The sequence below is a fragment of the Varroa destructor genome, unplaced genomic scaffold, assembly GCF_002443255.2.
Source record: "Varroa destructor unplaced genomic scaffold, Vdes_3.0 BEIS01000007.1, whole genome shotgun sequence".
Taxonomy (NCBI): Eukaryota; Metazoa; Arthropoda; class Arachnida; order Mesostigmata; family Varroidae; genus Varroa; species Varroa destructor.
This window is the reverse complement of record NW_019211460.1, coordinates 8459459-8482363: the sequence shown is the minus strand read 5'-3', so window position 1 is coordinate 8482363 and position 22905 is coordinate 8459459. Positions and strand designations below refer to the sequence as shown.

At 42.4% G+C, this 22905-nt stretch overlaps 1 long non-coding RNA gene across 15 annotated transcripts in view; it reads left to right on the top strand.

The window, feature by feature from the left end:
* LOC111254565 (uncharacterized) overlaps positions 1 to 22905 on the top strand; it is a 33051-nt gene extending 10146 nt beyond the window's left edge. The window contains exons 4-7 of one of the 15 annotated variants that reach the window (XR_015316621.1): positions 2343 to 2599; positions 5845 to 6627; positions 6905 to 7915; positions 20251 to 22785. This is a non-coding gene — a long non-coding RNA (uncharacterized LOC111254565). Of the gene's footprint in view, positions 1 to 2342; positions 2600 to 3766; positions 5504 to 5844; positions 7916 to 16307; positions 16634 to 20250; positions 22792 to 22814 lie in introns of those variants that run through there. The other 14 variants (XR_015316617.1, XR_015316614.1, XR_015316622.1 and 11 more) reach the window with 14 other exon arrangements.

Below are 22905 nucleotides of genomic sequence, written 5' to 3'. Positions count from 1 at the left end.
TAATACTACTTTTTAGCCTTAGCTACTCCAGGACATAATCCGATCAAATCGGAAACTAACGTTGTTTCAACATAAATCCCAATCTCAGACTAACTCCAAATTAGAAGATAATAGAAAGCTGTTGTTTTTCAAAGCTTCCAGACTTTACGATTTAGGCAGGAAGTTTGCCGTCGCGAAGCCTTCATCCGTTCGCATTACGAAGACTGACTGGCCGGATGTCGGGTGTTCGAATACGAATTCACCGGCCGGACATGCAATTAACACTTTGTTAGTAGAACGATGAGCTGTGCCAGCCCCGCTTGGCTGGTCTCGGTAGGCTGATCAGCTCTTTGAAGTGTAGCGCAAACCCCTTTCTGCCAAGCATAGTAAGTGTTCGAAGTCAGACCGGAAGAGGCAGGACCTTTTGAAGTTCTACATAGTCCGTGGCGGTATATGGGAAAAGTTATATGAAGAGGTGAGCTTGGCTGATGTGTGATATATGTGTGGGCCTATCTTGCGTCATTGCTCGCCGCCGAGTTCCTGGAAGAGTTACGTTGAAAGGACGAGACTCCGAAGGCCTGCATGCATCGTATCTTAGTGAAGTTAGTTGGGGTACTGTGAACGTCTGTCCGTATAATTATTATCTGTGTGTACTGGTGGAGCTTTATACGTGCTTGTGTTATAACCGGATTTGCGTATAATGTGTGACTTAATGGGAACTCGCCACCGCCAATCCTTAGCAATAGCCTGGCACCTTAGCGATTACGCTATTGCTCAACTGATCGCTACTACCGAACCTCATTATGCGAGCCATAGGGAAAGCTGAATGGCCAACGTCAGCGTTGTGCTCCAAAGTTCCAGCGTCTTTTCCATGGTGATGACATCGTTAACACCGATAACACACGAGAATAAAGATGGCTTCGATCTGATTTAATAGAAAGAGTTGAAAAGCCACGTTTTTTCAGCGAATCATAAACGTATTACCGCTGAACTAGGACTATTTATAATAATCAGCTGTGCCAGTTCTTACCTGACTGCTAACTGATTCTAGATCGTTTTCTATGCCGTGCGACTATTGTTCTCGTCCACCAGCTTACAAAGTAAGCGTTTCTTGATAAAATTACTTAGTACGTAGATAAAGCGGCTGTGCCGATATACTTAATAACTATGTTTTTGAACTTTTCCGCTTTGACTTTCAGCTCAATTAAAATCACTGCTTTTACCGCCGTTTGAGTTTCTAATCCAAAGTAAACGAATAAAGAATGTCTGTAAAGTTATCTACTATACACGACATGAGGCGGCATAGGACTCAAATAGATGAACCCAAACTGGTTCCGTATCATCCACCACAAGGACGCATCTGCCGCCAGTCCTTAAGGCCATAGGTCCTTGAGAATCGATAATGGCACCGAACTGTAGTTGGTTGTGACCGGTGTGACGCAAACACTTTTGAATGGATTGTCCTTGCTCTGCCACGTGTCACAGGCTAGATTGACGATGCTGGCGGAGCTGCAATAGGGTCCTTTGGTGACCAACTTTTTGCTGCTTCCTCACAACAGCTCCATATATTAAACATCGTGATTTTTCATTTCAATTCAAAATTGATTAAAATTTTCTTAAAGCCGATTCATAGTAATATGATCATTATACAGTGCGTAATTATCGTGTGTCTTCATTAAATTTTAATTGTTTCTTATTTATTATCTAAGCATAATTAGTCAAACAGTTGTCCGATAAAGCTTTCGTATTTTTTTTTTTTTTGATTTTGCGGCGCTTTCGCATTGTTCTGAGGAAATGCTTTCTTTATAGTTTATGTATATAGATGAACAGAATGGATATAATCATTATTCTACAACTGTATTAATACTTCACGTGGATACTCGAAAGCTATCGGTTGACAATGGCTGCGTTCGTTTATGTATGTATTTGTCTTGCCTGCTGACATCCAGTGTCCTGATCGCCGACGACCCTCGTGCGTGCAAATAATTTCATCATGATCAGCACGATCTGATACACAATCAGCACCTGAGTAGGTATCGGCCGCTGAAAATGTCCCTTGGAATTAACCTCTCGTACCTCTTTGTGCCTTTCACCGGCTTCTTCTTCATGATTTCTCTACGCTGTGACCATATCATGAATCTTATGAGTATCTCCCGGAGTCTCGATGAGGATATCGCGAGTTGATGTAAATAGGCGTGCAGGAACGGGTTCGCTTCGCCCATAAATTTGGGCCTCAAGCTATACTCCATGCTTTTGTATGGTACCGATGGATATGTTCGCGAACGTCTCTTAACGCCCTTTTTTCTATGACTTTTCTTTTTGTTTTTGACGGTTTTTTCATATTGGTTCGAGCTGTCGTTCAGGAGGAGCTTGGAGCTCGGACCTCGACAGATGACCATCAGTTCGACTTCGGGTCATGCCGTCGATCGTCTGATGATCTTGTGGCTTTCTTGGTTGGGCGTCCGGCTCTGTACGTGGATTCGATGATGATTTAAGGATGTTGTCGATGCTGAATGTTGATGATACGCGAAGATGCTGTTGCTATTGATGAGCAACAACGCGACGGCATTCGTTGACTCATCTGGGGTAGTTCCTGGAACTCGCACTCGCTCATTGAGAGGTGTGTATATAACTCTGTTTAGGTGAGTATCTCTCTGCGTTTTCGTCCGGTCTGCGCGTGTGTGTGTGTCCTGTCCAACTGCGACCCAGTGATGCAGTAGTCGCAGGTGACTGAGAGTGGGCTACGACCCGCTGCGGTTGCCGTTGCTGCTGCTTTTGCGGCGTTTGTGATCCTCACATTTGTTGATGTTGCCAGTTCTGATGGCGCTTAGTCTGTAAGTTGTTGCATCTAGTTCGTATGATGTTAGCCGATAAGGACGATGTTGCAAATATCACCAAGGTGAATTCTACCTATAATGCGATACTTTTCTGAGTTGCCGCCGGATCGGAAGACCGCAGTGGCCATGGTCTCTGCGTCTCTCTTCTGTAGCCGACTTGACTTAAGCTCCTCCATCGATAGGCAGACGGTCCTCTCGATCCCTTATTGGTATCCGACGTCTTGACGAAGCCCTTGCATGATGCCGTCCCCTCGTGCACACAGGGCGGTCGGCGAAGAGCGGAAGAGTGATTTGCGTGGCGCGGGCGAGATAGTCTTTGTCGCGTTTTGAGATCGGGCGTCGCTTCAAAAGAAGCCTTCAACAGCTTCACAAAAAAGAGCAGGTCTGCCTGATTGCCAGCCGGCTGTACAGAGTCATCGACAAATTGGGGGTTAGGCGTCTGTTACTGTTCCTTCTAGGCCGGATATCTTATTACGAGTGAACGTTTGTTCTTGGCTGATTTTCCATGTCGTCATGGAGGCATGAGACATCCGATTTCAAAGCTGATGACATCCCAAGCAGAGGACGCTTGATTACCTGCAATCACGTACGACTGTCTCAAGCAGGCCGGCAGAAAGACAGGGACTGCGTGTGAGGGACGTACAGGATTCGTTTTCACTCAAGGACGTGCAATACCTCAGTTGGTACAGAATAGTAAGCTGTTGGGTTAGGTTCCAAAGTTTCAGTTAATCTGGTGGTGCATACGCATTTATTTACAAATTTTCAAGCAAAGGTTGGTAGGACATTTGCCTGTTGAAGATAAGATTAACTGTGCCGGCTTAATTCAGCATCACTTAATTGAAACAGTAAAAGCAGCCAGAGGTCTGAAAGGCTAGGAGAATACAATATTGAAGCAAACACATTCAGACGAGAATGCTGAACCAGTCAGTCGGTCGACTTTCTTCAGTTACATATCGAATACTATTGAAAACTCCCTGAACAGAACAAAATAAAAAAAAAAAAAAAAACAAGATTAGAGCATGGTTTAATGTAGCAGCTGCATTTTTTCCTTTTTTATTTTATTTTTTTTTTGGGCAATTTTCGCTAGGTTTGTATTTTTATGAGAAATTATCCAGTCGTGTACCATTTCGATTGATCACGTTCTAGCCGCTGATGAATTGTCGTCCCATTTATTGCATACAGTTCACGTGTAACCTTTATTGATATTGCGGGCGTAGCGAAACATCATTATCTTCGTGGGCAAAAAAATATTTATGCGCACTCAAATCTGCCAGAGGCAAAACTGCTCCCATCAAAAATCATCATCGGCTGAATGATTCTGCCAGCTGGTGACCACCGCTCAAGCGCTACTGTTAGGTGGGATTAACAAGGTGATTATGATTAGTTGTAAATTGTTAATCATTGTCTGGACGACTGGGGCGCGAGTAATATATTTCAAATTATTAGAGTGCCACTCAGCAACGTTTGCTGATGCATACAGCCACCATATAGATGCTTCGTCTCATCTCGGACAGTGGTAAATGCTGGAACATCTAGGGTCCAATACGTAGATTAAATTATTTCGGATTAAATTTGGCAGCGTCGCAAAGACGCGGCGCGGTGTTGGCTTGCCGGGCTTATTTTGCATGAAGTACACAAAGAAACGTACTCGGCGCGTGGAGAATAATTGGGTACGAGGATGAAGTGGAATGAAAACTACGAAAAGCTCGAAGCTGCAAACGTTTTAGGTAAGAGAGATCTCAGCACTGATCCTTTCGTTTTTTTCGGCTATCGTTTACTAGCCGATATTTACGAGGAACGGAGTTTCTGGGCTAGAGTTGCCGAGCGCTAAGACGCGGCTTCTGATTGAAGCGGCGTAGACATGCGACGATTTGGAAGGGGTAACGTTACGGAATTGTGGCCGCCGCGCAATGGAGTTTGTGATTGGCGTCAAGTTATTGGTTAAGATGAACGGTGCTGGGCGGAGTTGAAGTGGTAAAACAGAGCGTGGCGCTGTTAACACGCAGCAGAGTCGGTCGATCAAGCTGTCATTATGGCATACCAAGCAGACAGCGGTAGCAATCCAAATCAAGTCCGGGAAAATAGCAAGCTATTCAGATAACAGAGCAGGAAAGCACAAGACGAGGTTCTGACCATAATGGACCAACACAGCGTTGATCAATCCTGATACGATCAGAGCTCATTGATTAGTGACGTGTCAGGTTAGATCCAAAACAATAACAAAAAGCGACGATCATCACTGACTGCTATAGAGTGGATTGCGGATATGATGGCGGTGAACGACTAGAATAAGAAGGCTGATAACGCGCAGTAAAAATTCGATAGGTTAATGGATTATTCAATACATGCTGAGCTGGTGCTCGCGCAGCAAGTAGCAGAAGAGAATAGATGGAAGTAAAGATCAGCACAGATAACAGGGAGTGATCGGTAATTAAAAATTGATTATCGAGGTCGTATAAGATGATGAGTTTGTTGATTTGTTAGTCCTTGCAAAAGATTTGCACTGACGTAAAAATAAGTAAGACATGGTCGACCTGGAAAAATGTGATCATATAGAGTTTTCAGTATGAGTCCTGTTGGCAGTGACGCTTCATTACCGGAGATAAAGGCCGTTAATGAAGTACATGTAATCAATGGACTACAGAAGGACGCAAAATCTTTCGATTTGCCTACTTTGAGCATCCAATGTGAGTATGCTGTACCAAGCAGATAGGCTACAGTCGAGCAGCAGATTTCTACTTCGTTCTCAAAAGGATCTCATTTTCTTACAATTTTCTTCACGGAGTAAATCTTCTGCGGATTTAGGAATGAGCCCTATATCAAAACAGCATTATATCTACCTACACACGTTTATAGAACTGATTAACAATAAGTTAGGTTTAGGAAACTTATAGCCACATTGAGTCAAAAATAAAAAAAAAAAAAGCCATTTGCCATATTATTTGTGCAGCGAATTTAGTAGCCGAAGTTTAACGCGAGGTCGTTCAGACATCATCAAGTATAATCATGTCACGTTTATCACTCGTAGGTAACGGCGTCGTCGGATGCCACAAATTAAGAGCATACAGAAGCTTTAACCAAGACGAAGATTATGATGAAAATGGTAACGACGGTATCAAGTCAGCCAAAGCCGAAAAAATCCACCATGAAGCCCAACCGTGAAGGGGGGCGTCCGCCTAGGAGGAGCCTCAACGAAATTAAGAAACATTCCTTTCGTGCTACCGAATACGATTCAACCAATTGGCTATGAAGAGATGGCTGACTACCTGATGACGACGCTAGAAATAATGACAATGACGTTTCTATTCGTAGCTTGTATACATCACTCAATGCGTGTGTGTATGTAACTGTTATTTGGCAACTGGATCACATGCTGTCTTGATAAGGCCACCAAAGATTTGTTGGTTCCCGTTACTTCCCTGTTGTCCTAGGCTTTTTTTTGTTTTTATTGCTCACAGCTGAATTGGACGGCGCCCCAAAGCCAGTTGAAGTTGATGGCCAGCATGGCAAATAGAGGTGATCGATAACTGAAAAAAAAAATGCTTGAGAAGGGTATCAGGAGATATTAGTCAATACAGGGTGTGTTTGTTGATGCGGGGTGCAATGACCGCAATATTACTCAAGCACATTTTGAATCCTATTTATCGATGTTTGATGAGCTATTCGGCCTATGAAAGGTTTCGTATATGATAAATAAATTGGTTTTTTGCCGATTGTTAGGCAATAGCGATGAACTAGATAAAAAACATAGTAACACCATAGACCCTAGCAAGACATTTGTGCTATTTCGTCGGTGTAGTTGAATAATGTGGTAAGTACTTGAAGACGATGGTAATTCACATGATTTAGTAAAAAATAATTCAATCTATACTATAATTTACCTAAACTAAAATCAATTGTAAAACCCTGGTGTTTATTTGAACTAATATCCATTTATGAGCCTAAGTTCATCCACATTTTCGCTGAAGCGTTGTTTATATCCGAATCTTTCCCTCCTTATCTATTTCTTATTAGGTCTGAATGGGGAAAACCTGACGCTTTATTGTTTTGTTTCGGTTTTCAAAAACTATCCGTGATCGCTCGTACAGCCCGATGGAGCCTCTGGAAACGCTTTTGACCGTTGGGATCAAAGTGAGCAGCTCTAAACCTATAGACGACCGTATCTCTGCATTGATGAGCCGCGGCTACCTTCTCGCGATATCGAGGACAGTTGCTTCCATGATCGCACCACGATTGCAATAAAAGGCCAATTGTAAGCAGCTACCAGGACACAGGTCGCGTAATGCTTAACAATTAGACACAGACAGTAAGTCAATTGTATGAATGAATGTATAAACCTCAGTTGTGCAGGTTGGAAATAGTAATGTATATTATATAATATTGGTGCGGACTAGAAAGGGACTTGTTACGCCGAGATACTGGCTAGGAGTAACGATACTATTACCTACAATAATAGAGTAGTACACAAAAGAAATCTGCGATATTAAGCCACTGTATCTATTAGCTCGTGGGCTCAAAGCTCGCCGTAGGCATGTACATCTTACGACAGGACACTCACTTGGACATGAAGAACAAGCAGTGTGCAATCTATTTTCCATGAATACGACGGAGTAAACTTCTCATATCAAGGATCCGCTGCCCATTTTCGTAATGTTTTTAATGGTGTTCAGTGATGTAACACTGATAATCAGTTTGCCGCGTGGGCCTTAACCACGTCGGAAATTTGGTCAAATCATTTTTTCCCACAACACAGACTCCCCGACCATAACAGTAATACGTATACATAGCACACCGTAAAATCTAGCCTATGCGATTATATTGACAGCAAAGGATGTAAACAGTAGCTCAAGCCAACTCATTTACCATCCTCGATCCGTTCCCCCGTCTTTCATATTCTATTACCTAGCTTGCACTAGAACCCTTTCCTTCCAGGGGGAAGCGAGGTTTAGCTAAAAGCATGCTCTTTTGAAAAAGTCTTACAATTTGAATGCTCTCATCTTATTAGAGTTGTTACTACTGGCCATGTTTATTAGCGCTCGTCTGTGATTGGCTAAGATCATCGAAGTGATAAGGACATATGGGAGGGGAGATAAAGCGAGGTAGGTGGATAGATACTCGAATACATAGCGGCACCCCATGTGCGACTTCAGAAGGCTGCGACTGTTGCAGCGATTAGCCGAGCTAGCATTATTATACACTCATCGTCACCGCTTATGACCACTCCGAACCATCGGGAAATCAGAGACTTTGATTTGAAATTATATCCACAGTAGGTACACAGCCATATCGTAGTCCGTACCATCCAAAGTTGCTGAAAGAATACTTCTAGTTCTACCTGATGCCACTGCTCCTGCTGCATCTCTAACCGAAACCACTGCACAATGCGGTAGACACTCGGATCTTTTGCTAGAAAGGCCGCGAACGCCTGTGGTTTCCCCGTAGCCGACTCTAAATTTTATATGTACAATAACCCGTGTAACCGCTAGCGTAAGGCAGAGCATCGTCCACTTAACTTGCTAGTTTGTTTGCCGATCACACCGACGTGATAAGAGGCATCGCTCGACCAATCCACTCCAGCCGTGGTATTATAATGTAATACTGCCGGCACTCTGTCTATCGAGAGCCAAATGAAGAAAAAGAAGGGGACGGAGGAATTTGTCGGAGTTGAATCGCGATCCGATGGATCGGTGGACCGTATTCTCCCATAAGCGTAAATCGAGTGTCCTGCCAATACACTCATGAAGTGCCAACCGTGCTTAGTTTTGTCGCTGTTGTTCCGTCTAACAGTCCTGATTCGTAGTCTACCGGCGACTCGCCATTGACGTCTGCGACTTCTAGCCCCAGAGACTGGTGATTGTGACCGCTCTGCCAATGGCTTAGATGGCTCCATAATGAGTGGCGGCAGCACCGTAGCTGCTTGTGTTGCGGCGCATTCAGCGTCGCATCTCCTGGTGATTATGTGTTGGTTGCTTCTGTTGCTATTACCGCTGCGACTGAGACTGTTGGTAGCTGTAGAAGTAGGCACTTAGTAGTTGTGGTGGCGCTGTTGCTGCGGCGGTCTACACGTCTGCTATTCGAAGACCTTCTGACTAACGACGATCTCCGGTTAGCGCGCGGCGGTACAGAACATACGTTGAGCGTTGTATCATCTACTGTCCTCTAACGAACAGACATGTTACGGAAGAGCGACTGCTGTTGAGATGACTGCGCGGAACTGGCTACACAACGCTGGCTTGACGGGATAGAACTGGCAGGCAAGCGCGTGTTGCAAACAGCTTTCCAAGTTTGGGCTAGCATACATGTATTACAGTAACGCGCACGCACGCACGCACGCACGCGGCGTCTGCTGCTGTGCGTCGAAGGGCAAAGTCACGGCTGCCCCTAATAACTAGAGAGAAGACGAATCCAAAAGGTAGGGAAAGATCCTGGCGGGGCAACAGGAGTCAAAAAGGTGCGGTTCGTTAGGGGTTACCAGAACGGCATAGGGACTTAGAGCTGAAGGAAACCATCTTTTCCCTTCGCTCCTGTTGAAGCTGTTGAAACATTATCAATGTGGCCGTGCGTAATGGTCAGGTAGGCCGGCTTGTCTTACTGTTATGAATGCAATTACATACTGGTTTACGAATAGATGTTAAGTGCCCGGGGCAAAAGCAGAGGTTAGCATAGAATAGCCATGTGACTTCAACACGAACAGGAGAGCGTACCTGGTGACCCCAAGCCGATACGTCAAGCATAAAGCCTGAGTTTCGAAAAGAACCAAAGGTGACCTCTGATAAACTTCCAGGACAGTCCAGTCTTGCGAACAGCATAGAGGTTTCCATAATGTAGGAGGACAGACCACGTTGTCACCTAATTAATATTAGGAAGAAGTTAGTGTAAGCTTTCATCGTTGCAAGGGACGGGTCATTTCCAAAGCAGAAACTAACGAATGAAGGGCGGTCCTCTCTCGTGGTAAAATTGGGCTGGACTTATAATAATAAAGACAAATTATTTAGTTCGATCAACATTAACATTAAGGACATCGATAGAAATTATATAAGCGACTATAAGCGGGGCCGATTTTAATTTATAGCTTCTTTTTTTTTTAAATGTTCCTGCTTTATTAAAAGTATCTACCTAAAATCAGCTAAATCTTTGGTTTTCTGCATAATGCGTGAGTTCGTTCGAAAACAAGATGGACCCTTAGGCTTCATCAATGGCTTCACAGTTTTATTATCAGAACTTTTATTTTTTTACAAGCTTTTCTATCTCATCCGAATAACTATCTTTACCTAGGAAGCGCCTTTGTGCAAATAGTCGTGTACGCGTGCGATATCAGTGATATGTCTTAATCATGAACATTTCGGGCACAACAGCATATACTATATTTTCTAGCAACTAGCACGGACGAGCCTGAATTACAAGTTCGACACCATTTTCTATATTGTCCTATTATGACCCTTAAATTATTGTCTGATTCGATGTTGGTTAGTTTCTCGGCAATAACAAGCTACATTCGGTTTTGCCCATTTTGCTTAGCGTATTGCTGCCTTAGCCCGAAAAGGTGCAACTCTCTGAGCTGTGCTACCTACGGGCAGCCCTGTTAGTCAAAAACAGGTCGTATATATATATCTAATTCAGCTATCCAACCATGACGACGCCTATTGTGCTATGCCTATGCCTACTTATGGCTGGCAATCATTATACGAGCACGACAACCTCATTATATGATTAATTTATATGCATTTAACTATTGTATTACCGAATTTTCCCTGGCACCAACCTATTCTTAGTTGGACCCATTAGCTTGATAATACACTACGAATACCAGCATCAATACACAAACAAACGTTTCTATCGTCGTCCATATTTGACTTACTTCGGATGTTTCTCATATGAGAGGTCGATACCTAACGTCGAGCCACGATGTCGTCCGTTTCAACAAACAGCAACAATATCAGCGATAGCAAATCGCGAAGTTATCTGAATCCCCTGAGACAGGCCCAACTTTAACAGCCTGGCTGGTGTGGCCACCAATCAAAAACGAATATGAGAACGCATACAATACTGCTGAGGTAACATCGACATGAGCGTATTGCCTGTGCCACCATTAATATCCAACTCCTTGACACAAAGAGCAAAGCGTTTCGCAGCATTTTATAATACAACAACAACAATGACAATAACTTGAACAAGTTGCCGTGGCGAAAAAAGAAAAAACGCAATCCCTAACGGCAGGCGTCAAGCTAGCGGCAAACGCTACGGCGGCAGACGCTTTGGACCAACGAAATACAGTTTTCCCCCTGTTCCCGCTGCTTGTCGTGACGAAGAAATCTTCGCTATTTTGTCATCTATACGGCAATAATATTATCGCCGACGAGAATAACAGTAGCGCTGGACGATAATAGCGGCAAAGGCGGCAGCACAAGCAACACGACGCCGACAACAACGGCATCAGGATCAGCACACAATCATGCGAAACAGAAGTATATTTGATTTGATTTCATGAAGTAGATTCTCTTTTGGTGCCGTTTGTCGATGGAGGATGCAAAGCGAGAGTGACGATCGAGACAAGCGAGGAACTAAACGGACGGAACAGCCCTAAGTGATCGGCAACAGACGCCGGACGCAGGGACGCGCCGCTTGCTCCTGCGTCTATGACAACTGCTACTCTTGCTACATACTGGGGTGTGCGAAATTTCTCACACAGTAAAAATGCCACGTAGCCAAGTGTCACAATTGTTCGTTGACGTGCTTTTTCTGTATCATTTGCAGCGGCCGCTGTTATTGATGCCGTTGGCGAACGAAATTCTATTTTGTGCTTGTTGTTCTGGTTGTCGCTGATGTTGGCGTGGCAAATTTTGCTGCCTCGAACAGGCATAGATCATTAAGGAAACACTGAAAATGTTCACAAGTGGCGAAAACGAGTTCATACGGTACTTGAGAGCTATACTTGAGTCGAATAGTGATTGTCTAAGCTCTTCAAGCTTAAATGGTTCACTAGAAAAATAACACGGACGAGTAAGCATTGGAAATGATCATTGTTTGAGAGTCTGATCACGGTACCTGATCTCTGTCAAACTAAGTCAGAATCGAATGCGCTGACAAGGTCATGTGTCTCATTCGTTGCTGAACATATTATAATTATACAATTAATTACATTCAGCGATTATGTAAAGATCAGCCATTGAAAGTCGCGGTTATCGATGCTGTGGCAAAATCATTATTTCGTTTACTTTTTGCCTGACCTAAGCATGGGTGTGGCAGCGTCACTTGTCCCCTCTTTAAATCAAGAAGCTGTTCCCATAAGATTCTGTAATATAATGTTTACTATTTAAGCCTAATGTAATTGATTAGCCGAGCCGTTTGTTATCGATAAAGAGAACCCACAAAAACGCTTAGGCAAATTTACCATTCTACGTTACCACTTTGAACTATGAACGACACTAACTTCTCTATTGAAATTTTATACTTAGCTCCTTCAAAGTGCGGAGAAAAGCGGGTTTGACAGGAATCAAACATACGTATCGCTGTCTCAGAGATGCGCGTAGGTATGTTTGTCAATCTGCAGGGTTTTTTTTTTCGTGGACGTGTACGTGAGTGCCGTATGTGTACATGTGTTTGTGGGTGCGTGTAAGGTGTTTGTCTATGTTTATTTGTTTGTGTGTGTAAGGTGTGTGTGTCTGTGTTCGTTTATGTGTGCGTGTCTATCACGGTGAGGATAGCCTGGCGACTATATTCGCGGAGATTGTGATCAAAATTCTATGATAGAAATAGGTCTTTTTAGAGGAGCGACTTTCGAGAAAAGAGTATTGTGAGATGCGTTGTTAAGCTGATTGAGATCCATAAGTGGCCGGTACTCGTTTTACAGAGTATTGAAGCCCTAAAACAAACCTAGACGACTGCTGGGACTAGGTCGCTGATCTTCTGCAGCGGACATTGAACCAACAGGCCAGGTCTGCTTCGGCTCTGCTAGAACAGAACAACACAGGCCACGAACTTCTAGGCGATATCAAAACGCAATAACGACAGTACTGTTCCGTTCGGCCACAAGGTACGATGAGGAAACGCTAATCTAAAATGGCAGAGATTCTGCGAACCATTCAAATCATAGCGCTAGACAAGTTATTGTACTTTGTGGGTACGTACGTGCACACATACACGTTCACATTTACTAGGGAAAGGTGGGGGATAACAAAACCAGGACAACGAATGAACGAAATGCTGTTGAGATGGACTCAGGCAACCGAGCACTGACGCAACCGTTGATTCTTATGAGCTCTACATAATGCCAGTTCAGGAACAAACAAACGGCCGCCTGTAGCTTAGCTGTGCCAGACAATACGAGAACTGCAACTTTTCTCTAAACTCAAATAAATGCAAATACTATCGTCTGAACGTGAGAAATAAATAGTAGGAAAATGACCTGTTACTTTATCGTATCTATTCGAGATGAAGTGAAAACAATGCGAATGGCTTCTTTTTTCGTTTAGTTACAAACAATAAAATTCTATTATTATTTAACATTTTTTTTTTTGTTCAAACAGCAAAGTTATAAATAAAGGTTTTGCGCTCGACGATCATTCGCCAACATGTATAGAACTTTCGCTTTTTGATCTGTGAAAGGATAAAGGGCATGCCATGGGCTTTTAGTAGAATTGAGGGTTTTCGTGGCGATCCTATATTGGCTCTTGATACTAACGTACTAGTACTACAATTCTGTTGTCAGTGTTTGTGGAATACAACTGCAATCTCTTGCGGCCTTCTCGCTAATAAATGACGGCCTACGTAAATGTCATATCTAATCAATACGTGTATGAATATTGGAACAGCTGTATCACGAAATCTCGCCGCTGTGCAGAATTTTAGCAGTGTAACCGGGATATCCAGGCGTAGCCACCCATCTGGTCACGAGATCCTCATTCTTGCACAGTTCAATAAGGTGTCGAAGATATCTCATATATCGACAAGTGTTTAATTGTCCCGGAAATTGGCAAAAACGTAATAGTCAAGTGCGTACACAGAGCACTATGAGCGGCCATAGACATGTATATTTATTATCCAGCAACTCAATACGTATTACGACAGCCAGCTGTGCAGTGAGGGTGCTAACCAGTATATCGTCAGCCTCCGGCCAGTGATGTAGTCCTTCGCCGTCGGTCCCAGTTTGTTACGAGCTAAAGAGATCGAGAGAATTTAACAATTTCCAACTGTACAGTATTAGCACAGTGAAGCACACTTAATGAAGTTGTAGCGGGAAAAGGAAGAAATGCTTTGTTACGGACTGAGACCAGGACAGATGGAATCACGTATAATAGACTCTAGAAACGATTTGCGCAGCCACGACCGCCAAAGCACCCGTCTGGAGCAAACGTTTGTCATTGGCCAGTCTGTGCCATTCATTGAAAACGATTTATGTACGTGAATAAAGTGGGAACATCACTTACGTGGCCCTGCCGAATAGATCCATGCATAGGCTGAGGCTCGCAGTAAATATCAGATATATTTGGTGTTACGAGGTACTCCTTGAAGACGTGGTTACCGTTGGCAACATGTCATCTCATTGCCAAGCCTCAATCATGACTTGGATAGGGGGAAAACTTATCAATTAGCAATTTTAGCCTTCAACTTCTTTAAAGGTAACTCTGTGCGATTTCTATTGCTAGGGATATAGTGTGCCTTAGAGCAGATTTTTTCTATAATAAACCATAATAACAAAATCCGATATGGTTATGCAGATCACAAGTATACAGCTGTTGAGAAGTTTCCAGAGCGCTGGTTTCAATAAAAACAAGGGGTGTATGAAATACCGTTATCGTATCTTACATAGTCTGGGAGATATTAAAAATCTTCAATTTGCGAACTAGTTATCTTGTTAACCCTTCCAGCATATGTAATGCTACTAGACAACGTAGTTTTTGCCTTTAGCATCGATGCTGTTCAGAGAGTTGTTCAGTCAGAATAGTAAGTTCAGCTAAAATACGGTCATGTAATGCTACTCAGTCGATTCATTGTTCCTTCAGTAGTTCCGGTGACACGATATTGGGCTCAGTGAAGATATATTAGCTGTTTGTTAATCTCCGTTAGTATGCAAGTAAGAGCTTCAATCTTTATTCTTATAGATTTCTTTACTTACGTAAAAGAGATAGCAAAATACGTTAGACACAAGCTGTCCCGTCTAAGGAATGCAAATTTCAGCCTTTATATCGTTCACAATCATCAGACACGATACCATTTGTAAATATGTAAACTTTCAGAGGTATCATGATATTATGCCTCTCATTGCTGTTTCGTACCACTGCAGATTGCTTAAATTAATATTAACTCATCGACTTGATGTAAGGTGTGGTAAATAGTTCTCTATATCCGCTTTCGTACTAGGATACTGCGTGGGCAAATTTACTCAAGTGGCGCCTGTTTCCAGCGCAAAAATAACGAAAAATGTATCACGACCCATCCGCCCAAACGATTGCATTGTTTAATGTTGTCCTTTATATACGATTCGTTCGCTCGCTTGGCCCAGCACCAGTTCTTTCCATTGGGGCACACTCGATTCGTCGAGAGCTGCTGAATCTTTTTTTTGAAGTCGGTGAAATGCTGTTAAAGATGCAACACTGACTTTCCATAGTGCCAAGATGTGCTAACTTTCGATCGACGTATTTTATTTGATATTCCGATAGAAGCGTTCGTAACGAGCAAATTTAGAATATCGACAACAGACCCGGTAGGGCCAACAACAATGATTTAGCGATTGCAGAAGCAAAACAAGTGGGCTCCAAATATCTTAGTAGTCATATAAGCAGCAAAAATCACAGCGATGTGATGAAGACGACGTTGCTCAGGGGACTCAATGCTGACGGCGTGCTTTTTGTTTTGCGTTTGTCTATTTGGCAAGACGCGGCCGAGCGGAAAAATCGTTCGTTTTCTTTTTGTCTTAAAGAGTCCATTTACCCGGCTCGTTGTCAACTCTCAACTATAGCATAGCACAGCCGTCGTCGAGGCCGAGGTCTCCTGCAACGAATCTGCCTCGTCCCCGACCCATTCTCAAATACCCAATCGAACAACGTTTAGGAAAAAAGGAGGTGAAACATAAGCGATTTAATTTTTACAACAGCGATCGTTGTCACTGATATGAACTTATCGATAAACCCAATTCGGATAGCGAGCTCTCGTTCTACCATGCAGTAGGTGTCTATACTCTTCAATTGAATACTTAGACAGTGGCTATTACAGGAAAGCGTCTTCATTAACAATTACCGATAGATAGGTTCTTCTAGCTTCAGTCTGAGCCAGCCGCCACTCCATTTTGTTGGTTAATCAAAGAGTGCTTACTAATAATATTATCGTCTAGTATAGTATTGCTAGGGAGGCACTAAAAATACGAGTATTTAATATTCTGGTGCATGTTTTTTGTGTGGGTTATTTACTTGACGAGTTCATGATGGCTGTGTCTGTTGCGCTGACGCCTTTGCTTATATATATATATATGTGTATATTATTATTCCGTTTTAGAAGTTTTCTGGAATCAAAGAGAGACTACGTGCTGACGGTTTCTTATTTGCTTGTTCGGTCGGTCACCGCCAGCTTTCAACTGTAAAATGCCCAAACAACTTCGTAGTAGTAACGGTTGCGGCGTCATTTCACTTCTCAATATGAATACCGTAATCATTCGTACGGACGATTGAGATCAGAAAATATTGAGACATCGACAATTCAAAGCAGTCCGCCGATGGTCGATGTGGCCTAGAGATCCAAGCTATTTTTTCAAGTTGTAGTTTCGGCTTGATTAAGATAATAAGTAACTATTAAAAAAAAAATTGTCTGTTCAATTTTCTGTATGTACTGTGCTTTTTCTAGTATAATAACAACTGTCTCTATTTTTGTTTTAACTTAATTTTTGTTTTTATGTGTGCTAGCTTGATCGGACATTTCGTCTCTCTCGTGTGTATCGCCAGCGAAAAAGGAACTCATAAAATTACGCTGGAACTAATCGCACCTTGTATTTAAAGGTTATTCTTACGGTTAGCTTTCGTTGGACATAGTCGAATCGATTTTCAATAAGGAACAGGTAGAAAAAGAAGAGAAGAACGTACGAAGAGATTCAAAGTGAACCTTTTTACTACGGCTTTTGATGTTTCGAAATGTTTCAGGATTCAGCTAAGTTTACGCAGGCCATTGACATTGTCAATAGAATAATCATCATCTTCGCCACCGCCATTTTGATTGTGAGAACAAATCGTCTATAACGATCTGTTCTTAGTGGGTGGGTGTTTCTCTCGTTTCAGATTGAGCGCCCAAGAGTTTTACTGTATTTATGTTGCTAGCTACTAGCCGGGTCCGCTTCGATATGTGAATTTATTGTCGGAATAGTGACAGGAACGGGCAAGGCACAGAGAAGCACGCCAGGAACACACGCTAGAACCATAGCACTGTACATAAATGTGATAATGGCAACAAGAAAAACATTGGTATACGACACTGGCTGATATTTCCATGTCTCTAACTACATGAATTTCGAAGATCTCGTCTTTGAAACCTAAAGGGGTTTTAGTTTAACATCAGCGTGCACAATAGCCTCACCTACGAGAAATATATAATCGTTTGATAATCACACTACCATCGAGGCTATGCTTTTAGCTGCGGCTTCAACGCTAATTCGATTCTAGTATACAGCTAGTTTTATAATGAGCGTGTCGAAAAATGCTATCAATACGTTACGTGCAGGTTCTTTCTGTATGTTGCTCGCGCATGATAAATAACATTATGATTTTTTTGTAGATAGAGAGATATATTAATACACCGCAAACTTCTCTGCGCCTATTGTTTCTCGAAGGTCCTCCTTTATGCATACGTGACAAACGTCCCGGGATTATATGTTGTTTGCTTGACAATAACATAAAATTTCACAGCTTTTTTTGTGTCACCTAAAGCGTACGGTAAAATCAAACAAGAAAGGATCCCAGTTGATAGCGTCATCGGACATAATCCTAGCGGATAGAAATAGCTCAAGATTAAGCTAAAAATACATCGTTTCGAAACTCTACGAACGTCTAGTTAAGGCAATCCGTTTATATCCGAATACGAATCACAGCTATTTCGACGAATTGCTGACTTGACTTTATGTTCCTAGCGCGTACTTAAGAAGATGTCAAACTGGTAAACGCCAGTGTGGCGTCCATACGTTCATTAAACGCAATGTAAAATGGCAATAAAACCATTATAATTTTGAGAATTTTCCTTCTGTTTTACCTTTTGTTGTTAAAAAAATCAATATGGAATTTTGACAATGGTAGAGCTAGTCATCTGACAACTATTGTGACTATGAGACACTATAGTGGGTCTCAAATGTTATCTAGAAAGGAAGAGTGAATTGATTGATTTTTGCGAATTAACAAATGTCGGGAATATGTAGCTATGCTAGGTTTGACTCAAAATCAGAACAGGACGGGCATCAACGTGGTCCTGTACATTTTACTTCCATAAAATATTCCTAAATCACCGAAGCTGAAACATTTGTTGGCTCCGGTTTTACCGGTTGGACCGGAGTTACCGGTCCGAAATAAACTGGAATGTTTAGCTTGAATCTGATTTAACCTTTTTTTTTTACCGACAGGTCATTAGTGGCATTACCGAATAGCATCCGGTTGGTTTTGAGACCCGTTGAATTTATTAGCATAATCTATATAGCTATCAATCTATCTATCTATCTATCTATCTATCTATCAATCTATCTAATCTAATCTAATCTAATCTAATCTAATCTAATCTAATCTAATCCAATCTAATCCAATCTAATCCAATCTAATCTAATCCAATCTAATCTAATCTAATCTAATCTAATCTAATCTAATCTAATCTAATCTAATCTAATCTAATCTATCTATCTATCTATCTATCTATCTATCTATCTATCTATCTATCTATCTATCTATCTATCTATCTATCTAATCCAATCTAATCCAATCTAATCCAATCTAATCCAATCTAATCCAATCTAATCCAATCTAATCTAATCTAATCTATCTATCTATCTATCTATCTATCTAATCTAATCTCCAATCCAATCCAATCCAATCCAATCCAATCTAATCTAATCTATCTATCTGTCAATATATCAATCAATCAAATCTAATCTAACCTAATCTAATCAATCAATCTATCTATCTATCAAATTTATTTGTATCTAATTTAATCTAATCTAAATCTATCTATCTATCTATCTATATCTATCTATCTATATAATCTATAGAATATATATATTCTGAAAAATAAATCGATTTGAGGAATTGGCGCCGTTATCTTATTGTCATCGTAACGAACTCGTCGCGTTTCTTTCTCTTTTCGGTCGCTCTACGCCAATTTTTGTATCTCATTCGTCTTTCGTTGCGATCAATCTTATCAACCCGGGCCGGGGGACCAATGGACCACCTTTTTCGTTTTATCATGTCCCTTTTCGGCCAATCGTTGTTGGACACTCGTCCCGAAGCGACGTTGGCAGTACATGCAAGTTCAATTTTGTGGCCGAATGGAGAAACACACAAAGATCGAGGCAATAGTCACGATCAAACTGTCCACGAACCTTTCGCACTTATACCGTTGCAGGCACTCGGTAGTTCAACGGCTGACGCCGGCGTTGTTGATCGACCAATATGCGCATACATATTGGTTCATCTTGTGATTTTTAGTGAACTGGCTATTGAAACTCCATTGCGTTGTTCCTGTTATTTTTATTCAGTTTCGGCTTGCGTATTCGCCGCTGCAACGTGTTTTTTGCGCCGCCATCTCGCTATCCGAATGTCTCTTCATCTGTTCGTCCATTTCTTCAATAGCGCCACCGCCGCCGCCGCCGCCGCCGCCGCCGTCGTTTTTCGCTTGTCATACGCTCACTGTGTGTTTGTCGATTTTCTGTTGCCGGGCAGACGAGCCTGGCCAAGTTAGAGTTATTCCTCGAGTTGCACTTACGTCTTGGTTTATGTTATCGTAGTTGGCTATGGGCCCGCTTGATCATAACGTCTCTTCAATGCGATCATATACAACTTGGTGTCGTACACTGTCGTGAAATGATGCTGACGAAGCCTATGGGCTAGCTAAACACGTCTAGCGCGAAAGAATAATCACATTTGAAGTTACTTCTGATATCATGATTAGAGGCAATGATACTAGATCGATCGTACTATGAAGATGGAAAGGTGTAAAGGGTAAAGGAGAACCTGCTGTTACTCACAACGGGGATACTGATGGTTATAGCAGGAATAGCGAAGGTTTGAAAAAGAAACTTCGTATTTCTACACGAACTTCTTTAGTATCTGGGTGTTAATGTGAATTATAGATGGCCTCAGCCGAAGGCGTCTGTAAGGAGGACATTTCGCGTATCCCCGTTATTAACATCTTTAGACAATCGCGACTTGCACGCCACTGCGATTGTTTGTTTGTTTGTCTGTCTGTCTGTCTGTAGGTGTTCGCCAGGGACGGACCTCCTGCATTTTCTAAAGACAACAGTTATTATTGTTTCGAAGGGTGGTCGCTTTGCCGGCGGAAAAAAGCAAGCGATCTCGCAAACGCACAGTATCCGCGCAGAATCTTTGGGCAAATTGGACTCGTGGACGCATTCCTGGTTGTGGGTAAAATCGCCTTACTGAATAATGAAACCGGTGGAAATTTCTATGTGCTTAATAGCAATTTTCTATCAAAACATTTCGTCAAACGGTGAACGTATATAGAAATAACAGTCAGAAACATGCTATTCATCCTACAGGCTGTAGTATCTACAATAAACTAGTGGTTAAATTCACGTAACTTCATTAGAATTCGTGGAAGTTTCATATATCCGCTGACCGGAATTCTATGATGCTGCTCCTTAGCAGGGAGAGACGGATTCGACTTCGAAAATGTCTCTATTTAATCCTTGATGATCGAACCTGATAGATTCCTACTATAAGTTTAAAGTTCAGCCGCAGTATATGTTAGTCCATAAATGCTTAGGTACATTACAGCCGAAATAGAGTTTACATTACCGTTCAATTGAACGGCGCTTTGCGAATATCCGCCTATATATATTTGCCTAGAAGCTCTCGGCCACTGCATTTCTCTTCGAGTGTTTGTGCATTGGCTTTTTAGTGAGTAGAACACCAGTCTTGGTTCAAGACAATGTCTGTGCGATTCTGTGTGATTTTTAGTTCTGTCTCATCATCTCGGGTTTCCCTGTCGGATCCGCCCCTTTCAAGATGCTCTACTCATCGCATAACGGAGCTAAACGCTTCATGGCGAACTTGATGCTGGGTGCCTCCATGCGTCCAAAAGTTGACAACCTTATACACTTCTTATGCGGCTTGCGTATGCATTTGAGAATGTGTATATACTGTTAGTACTATCAGATAATGGATGGTGGAAGCCCCTCGGCTGGCACCAGAACGTACAAGACGAGTACACGTCTCTCAATGGCGGCAATGCCGCATTGGATCCTCGACCTCACCGCTACTCTGTGCTCTGATAGAATTAGAGATTGACAGTCAGCTAACTCGTCGCTCGCTCGTACCGTTCTGGACTTGTTTGGTCCCCTTGTCAACCGTTCGAGTGTAGCCACATCAGAACAGATCTCACCGAAGTCGGCTCAGGTCGACTCATCATCAAGAGGCTTGGCTGCTTCGCTTGCTGTTCGAAGTGCAAGGGCGGCGGCGTTCCTAAACAACCAAAAAGGAGAAGGAAGAGAAGAAGGCCTCAGCGGGAATTCCTCCGCTGTCTTGTTAGCGGGCAGGACAGTTTTCCTACCATCTTCTCTCCCGATGAGCCTATGAGATGATGAGGTCGCAAGCATTCCTTTTCTCTGCCTGTAACTACTATATGCGCACACACACACATGTAGACACATACTCAGATGCCTTCGACAGTGTCGTATGTTATACAGACATACACAGTAATCGGCACAATCCTGACCACGATTGAGACTAGAACTCCATTTGGATATGGAAAAACGCAGCCTAGTGTAGACAGTACACACATCGTAGCTTTGATGTCGTCAAGTTTCTTGTCTCTGTTTTCGATTCCGAGGTCGTAGCACTAGTGGTGGTCTTTAGTTCTCGACCCCCCTTGAGGCTACACGACCTGGCAGAGGAGCACCGCGGAAAAGGACTCAAGGGAACGAGTGAGCAGGCTTGTCCTTCCTTCTGTCGCATGAAGCTACTACCGGGAGGACGAACCCGACTATGAGACAATTAAAGTGACGAGAGGGAGGGAGGGATGGAACACTGAGTAAAGGTCAAGTTACTCCATGAGATCCGAAGACTGCTTGCTGCCACCCCATACCCGTCTCTTGAACGCTTACGGCTCCAAACGTACCACTATCACAAGCGTCGCTTTACTCGCTGATTGTTTAAGCGATTTGCTAGCGACAACGGCGTTAGTGGGCGGGGCCTATTTTAGGATTGTCTTGCTGATTTTTCTCCCTCTCTTTTCCCACATCTCCGAATTTCCTCCATTCCCTTCTGGCTTGCTTGCTTATACACACTGTTCAAACGTAAATGAGACAGATGGAGGACATTTTCCCCAATAACCATCACATTACAACCACAAAAGCTAGTCCCACTATATATAGGAAAATGTTGCTGCTATGGAAAGAATGTACACTTTCATAGAGCAGAGCGTTAGGTACACAGAGTTAACAGTCAGGTGTTCCCGCTATGGGACTATATTAGGGTTTGGCGCACGAAAAAACAAGGTATATACAGCACGAATTTTATAATAACTGCTAATAGAGTGCTGCACTTCATTACATATTCGATACTGAATTATAGCGCTCGCCTATATATATTGTGATGTAAGCCTCACCATGAAATTATAATGCCGGTCACACGATCGATGTTGTTGAACTTATAACCCGAGTAATTTCTTGTTGGATGCCAAATAAAAATAAACTACAATGTATCGTAATATGAAATGCTACTATGACGATGGACCTTCGTCAAATAGTTTTAGATAGAGAAATTTTATAAAATTTGAGGGTTTATTTACACTTCCTTTCAGGAGATTGAGAAACCGCTGACAGCATGTCTGTAGCATGAACGCGACCAGTCACAATCGATATATATAATTTCGAGAATAAAAAGTAATTAAA